The sequence below is a fragment of the Triticum urartu genome, chromosome 1A (assembly GCF_056163025.1).
Source record: "Triticum urartu cultivar PI428250 chromosome 1A, HENAU_Tu73, whole genome shotgun sequence".
Classification (NCBI taxonomy): Eukaryota; Viridiplantae; Streptophyta; class Magnoliopsida; order Poales; family Poaceae; genus Triticum; species Triticum urartu.
Window position 1 is genome coordinate 536,293,080 of NC_141873.1, and position 6,575 is coordinate 536,299,654.

The following is a 6,575-nucleotide window of genomic DNA, read 5'->3' on the forward strand; positions in this document are numbered from 1 at the left end:
CTTCTCCGCGAGTTATCATCAGAGCGCTTCCAGCAAAGGTCCATTCCAACATGACCAGCCGTCGCAGCTCCTCCCCTCGCCCCTCCGGTCCCAAACCCGGGGACTGGGAGAGTTGCACCATCCCGCATAGCAAGTTAGCGTCGCTTCAGGCCAAGGGATTCCTCCCTCAGGCATACATGGTCCCGGTCCGAGCCGGTCTCGCCACCTACAATGGCGGAAAACAAGCGGAGAGCACCCCCAATCCTTCTAACGGAGAGCGGGTGTGCCTCGTCCCCTATCTAATAAGGGGAATGGGATTTCCAATTCACCCATTTCTCCGCGGGCTTCTGGAGTTCTACGGCCTCCAGCTGCACAATCTCACGCCCACCTCCGTACTGCATATTGCGGGTTTCGTCGCCCTTTGTGAGCTATTTTTAGGCATTGAGGCTCATTTCACGCTGTGGAAGAGGTTATTCTGTCTGGTGCCCCGTTCTAAAGAGGGGTCTATTTACCAAGTGGGCGGGGCCGAAGTATGGCGTATCGCCGGGACCGGATACCTATCCGGAACCCCAAAGAAGGCGTCCGAGGACTGGCCTTCGGAATGGTTCTACATAGATGATGTCCCGCTACCGGACCCTATCCGGGTCGGTCTCCCTGAGTTCAACAGTGCTCTATTGAAGAAACGCTTGAGCTGGCATCCGAGGAGCTCTCAGAGAGAAAGTGACAAAGACGTCCTTTACCTGATGGGCCGGATAAGACTGTTGGCTCATTCCGGACTAACCATGATTGGAGTCATGGCCGCATGCATTATGCGGGGGGTGCAGGCACTTCAATACAGAGGCCACCCCATGTGGGATTTCAACGGGGAGGATGACGCCACCCATTACGGTCGTAAGGGGCCGGCCTCGGCTGCTGCTCTAGTAAAGATCTTATCCTCTTTGTACAAGGGAGAAAAGGAGGAATTCCTCCGCGTCAACCCGCAGGCCGGATTTACTATGTACGATCCTCCAAGTTGGGTAAGTGAACAACTGCGCTTGCCCGTTTGTTTTATACTCCCACGGTTAAATATGTAGTCTAACAACTTCAATGCAGGAACTGCGATAGGTGGTAAAGGATATAAACAGCCGCCCTCCACAGCCCGAGGACCCAGAACGGTCCCTCGATCCGGACTCCGAAGAGGATCCGGACATATCGGTGGAGCTTATCGACGGGGTGTTCCATCAGCTAAGCAAGGACAATACCTTGGTAGCCATCACGGCTGATTACCCAGGGTTAATCCCGGCCTCCCAGGTGACAGAAACCGGAGTCTCATTCCCTTGAGAGAGATTCCACTCTCACGTATTCCGGTGTTTCTGACGACAACCGTGTTTTGCAGGGGAGATTTCCGAGGCAGGAGGCCGAACCTGCGGCGGCTAGCCAACGAGGGGCCGCAGGGCCCCGTGGGGCAAAAAGGAATGTAGTCCGGACTGAGATGCCGGCGCAAAGGTATAGCGCACCCTCTGTCTCCCTGGTGTTATTCTGTCAGGGCATATTAACGTTCGTGCTATCTTCAGAACGAAGAGACCTCGCCGGACTACATCCGGAGAGGTTGCCAATCGCGCCTCCACCAGCAAGGCTCCAACGTCTGGCCAGGAAGCGGAGGCGAGCACAAGGCGTGCGTCGGACGCTCCTCCGACAGAGGATGCGGACAGGCTGTCCGCCACAAATTCTGAAGTGGAGAGTGCCATGAACCACAGGCGTCGCCGGACAGTTCTACGCGACGCTTGTTTCTCCCAAGAGGCTTTAGATGCCTTTAATTCGGGAGATGCGCACCTCCGTGTCGCTCGAAATGGTTTAGCCAGAGCCATGGAGCAGTATGTAAAAGACATACGGGTAAGAAAATTTTGGTCAAATATATATATACCAATAGCCCCTGAGACTTGAAACAGTTAGAGCAACTGATTTAAGGATCATTTAATATGCAGGTTCTTACAGAGAAGAATATTATACTGTCCCAGGAGCTGGAAAAGTGCAAGGCCCAACTAGAGGCCGCACTAGCCGCAGCGGGGGAGCCCAAAGAGACCCCCTCGGGTAAGATACACTTCGAAAGATTAGTATTATGCGGTGTGGGTGCAAATCTGACAAATCATGTTGCAGATGGCGCCGGACTCGATCCGGAAAAGCAACAACTCTTACGCCGGCTAAAGGCCGGTGAGAGTACATTGACAAAGGTGAGGCGAGAGAAGAATGATCTTCAGGATGCCAACACCAGGCTGGACGTCAAACTTAAAGATGTTCGTGGCCAGCTGTCGGACTCCACGAAGGAGAATCAGTGGCTTCGACGCGGCATATTTAGTAAGTGCTTGAACGAACTTTGAAAAAAGAGTTCGGCGAGGAAGTCGACTAACAAAGTAATGTCTGTAGGTATGCTCACAGGTCGTCCTGCAGAGGAGATGCCCGGTTCTACGGGTGACCTTCTTCCCAAACTCATGCAACTGCACGAGCGAATTTGGCAGGCGATGCGAGGTGTTGCCCAAGCCTTATGGCCTGCCCACTCCATGCCCGAGGGCCTTGGAGAGCTCGCGGAGAAGCTGAAGGGAGCTCGGCGGCGCTTCCGGTTGTGGAAGATATCAGCCTGCCGACAAGGCGCTAGGGAAGCCTGGGCCATGGTGAAGACCCGTTTTACGAAGTCTGACCCAAACCACATGGCCGAGGTCGGACCAGTGGGGCCTGACGGGAGGGAGATTCCTGTGAGCTTAGTATACGGCCAAGTAGAATTGGCCGCGAAGTATTCCCAGCAGGACTGTAAATTAGACAGCCTGTTAGATGGTATAGAAGAGGAATACAATCAGTCAGAATGACTATGTAATTTTGAATTGACATGTGTAATGCCTTCTAGCCGGATTGTAGATCGTTTGTCGTTGCCGACCTTTTCGCTTCAACCTCGCGACCTGACGGTCCGGAGTGTGTCCGAATACCATAGCGGTTATATAAGAACCGTGGTATGCGTGGAGACCAGGCATAGGGGTCATTAGTGCGTTATCAGACAAGTGCCCAACTAGTTATGTTATATTACATGATTAGTAAGAAACATCTTCCAGGGAGAATAGTTCCGTTAGGGGTTCCTTTCGCTGGGAGGCATGCCCTAAAGTGCATGTCCGGACTGCATAAAAAGACGCAGAAAAAAGCATCTGGGGGCGCATAAAATGAGTAAAAAGATCATCTTTTATCTCACCGACCGAATATTCCCTTAAGAACGCTAGCTTTCGGCTTCACCCAGTCTGAGGTACACATCCGGCTGACCCGGCAGTAACAATCGCAGAGGTGCTCCCTTTACCGCCTAGCCGAACAATCGGGAACGTAGGGGTAAGCACAGGAGCCAGGCAACCCAGCTTGGCCAAAACTTAAGTCATATCGATGCATATAATGGTGAAGAAAAAGGTACATGCGGAAGTTTGACGCATGTGTTGGGCGTGAAGCCCGTATAAGCTTCTGTTAAAGAAGCCCCCAGGTTTAATGAGCGCGAGTGGCGCGTCACTAGATAAGCCTTTAAGGGCTATAAAAGAAAAGAGGGGAAGGAGAGAAATGTAAGACAGAAAAATGCAAAAAATGGACAGAGGAAGGAGACGAACACAGAGTCCGGCGCTAGGCATAGAATCTTCGGAGACGGGTGGCGTTCCACGGGTTCGGCTCGAGTCGGTTATCCGACGCATCTCGCAGGCGGTACGCCCCGCCAGTCAGGACTTGGTCGATTATGAATGGACCTTCCCACTTGGGCTTGAGTTTGTCCTTTTTCTTATCCGGCAGGCGTAGAACTAGTTCGCCAACATTGTAACTTTTGGCCCGTACTTCTCTGCTTTGATATCTTCGGGCCTGCTGTTGATAAAATGCGGAACGGGCTTTTGCCACGTCACGCTCCTCCTCCAGGGCGTCCAAGTTGTCCTGCCGATCGAGCTCGGATTCTCTTTCTTCGTACATGCGCACTCTAGGTGAGTCATGAATTATGTCGCAGGGCAGAACTGCCTCTGCGCCGTACACCATAAAAAATGGTGTGTATCCGGTGGTGCGATTTGGCATGGTCCGCAGCCCCCATAGCACGGAGTCGAGCTCCTCTACCCAGTGCGTGTTAGATTCCTTGAGGGACCGCACCAGTTTGGGTTTAATGCCGCTCATAATAAGACCATTTGCACGTTCGACCTGGCCGTTGGTTGTGGGTGATAGACGGAAGCATAATCGAGCTTGATGCCCATGTTTTTGCACCAGAGTTTTACCTCGTCGGCGGTAAAGTTTGTACCGTTATCGGTTATGATGTTGTGGGGGACGCCATAACGGTGTACAACCCCGGATATGAAGTCTATCACAGGTCCGGATTCGGCCGTTTTAACAGGCTTGGCTTCTATCCATTTGGTGAATTTATCCACCATGACCAGTAAGTATTTTTCCTATCGGTCCCACCTTTAAGGGGTCCGACCATGTCAAGCCCCCAGACCGCAAAAGGCCAGGTGATGGGTATAGTTTGGAGTGCGGTGGGTGGCATGTGGCTTTGGTTGGCAAAAAGTTGGCAACCAGCGCATCGTTGGACTAGGTCCTGAGCGTCTGCCCGGGCCATCGGCCAATAAAAGCTTGTACGGAAAGCCTTGCTAACAAGGGACCGAGCAGCGGCGTGATGACCACCGAGTCCGGCATGAATTTCAGCCAAAAGGTTTCGCCCTTCCTCTTTGGAGATGCACCTTTGAAGGACTCCGGTAGTGCTTTTCTTATAAAGCTCTCCCTCATGGACTCTATAGGCTTTAGATCGCCGCACTATGCAACGGGCCTCATTTTGGTCCTCTGGGAGTTCCTGCCTAGTAAGGTAGGCTAGGAATGGTTCTGTCCACGGGGTGATAACTGCCATTATTACGTGGGCTGAAGGTGTAATTTCATTGGCAGAGCCTCCAATTGTGTCAGATTGTTCGGCGTCGAGTTGTGCGGCTGGGTCCGGGCTGTTATTTGCGGGTTCCCCCTCCCATGCTACGGATGGCTTGAACAATCTTTCCAAAAAGATGTTGGGGGGGACTGCATCGCGTTTTGCTCCGATGCGTGCCAGGACGTCCGCTGCTTGATTGTTTTCTCGAGCTATATGGTGAAACTCCAGCCCTTCGAACCGAGCTGACATTTTTAGGACGGCGTTGCGGTAAGCTGCCATTTTTGGGTCCTTGGCGTCGAAATCTCCATTTATTTGGGATATCGCGAGGTTTGAATCCCCGCGTACCTCTAGGCGCTGGATACCCATGGATATTGCTATCCGGAGACCATGTAGGAGGGCCTCATATTCAGCTGCACTGTTGGAATCCGTGTACATGATCTGGAGCACATATTGGACTATGTCTCCTGTGGGGGACGTCAGGACGACGCCAGCCCCCAGTCCGACCAACATTTTGGAGCCGTCGAAATGCATAATCCAGTTTGAATATGTGCCGTACTCTTTAGGGAGCTCGGCCTCCGTCCATTCTGCGACGAAGTCGGCCAGAACTTGCGATTTAATAGCTCGCCGTGGCATATAGGTTATATCGAACGGGAGAAGCTCGATGGCCCATTTTGCAATCCGGCCCGTTGCATCACGGTTGTTGATAATATCGTTTAGTGGCACTTCCGAGGCTACTGTTATGGAACACTCTTGAAAGTAGCGTCGTAGCTTCCGGGATGCCATGAATACCGCGTATGCAATCTTTTGATAATATGGGTATCGTGATTTGCATGGAGTGAGGACATTGGACACGTAGTAGAACGACCTTTGAAGGGGTAATTTGTGTCCGTCCGTTTCCCGCTCAACAACGAGCACTGCGCTGACAACTTGGTGTGTTGCTGCAATGTACAATAACATTGGTTCGCCGATGATTGGCGCGGCCAGGACTGGGTTTGTTGCCAATATGGCTTTTATTTCATCCAGTCCGGCCGTGGCGTCATCCGTCCACTTGAAGTGTTCGGTGCGCCGAAGGAGGCGATAAAGGGGTAGTGCCTTTTCTCCCAAGCGGGAGATGAAGCGGCTTAAAGCCGCCACGCACTCGGTTAATTTTTGTATTTGTTCAAGGTCCTTTGGGACATCCAATTGTGACAAAGCTCGGATCTTGGCTGGGTTTGCTTCAATTCCTCTACCGGATACAATGAAGCCCAAGAGCTTTCCGGCTGGAACGCCGAAGACGCATTTTTCTGGGTTGAGCTTGATGTCATATTGTCGGAGGTTATCGAATGTACGCCCCAAGTCGTCTACTAGAGATTCGACATGTTTTGATTTGACGACCACATCATCCACATACGCCTCTACTGTTTTGCCGATCTGGTTTGCCAGACATGTCTGGATCATGCGCTGATATGTTGCACCGGCGTTTTTCAGCCCGAAGGGCATTGTGTTGAAGCAGAATGGGCCGTATGGTGTGATGAATGCTGTTGCGGCTTGGTCTGATTCTGCCATCTTGATTTGATGGTAACCAGAGTATGCGTCGAGGAAACACAACGAATCGTGTCCTGCGGTGGCATCGATAATTTGATCGATACGGGGGAGGGGGAAGGGATCCTTTGGGCAAGCCTTGTTAAGGTTTTTAAAATCGACACACAGGCGCCAGGATTTGTCCTTCTTT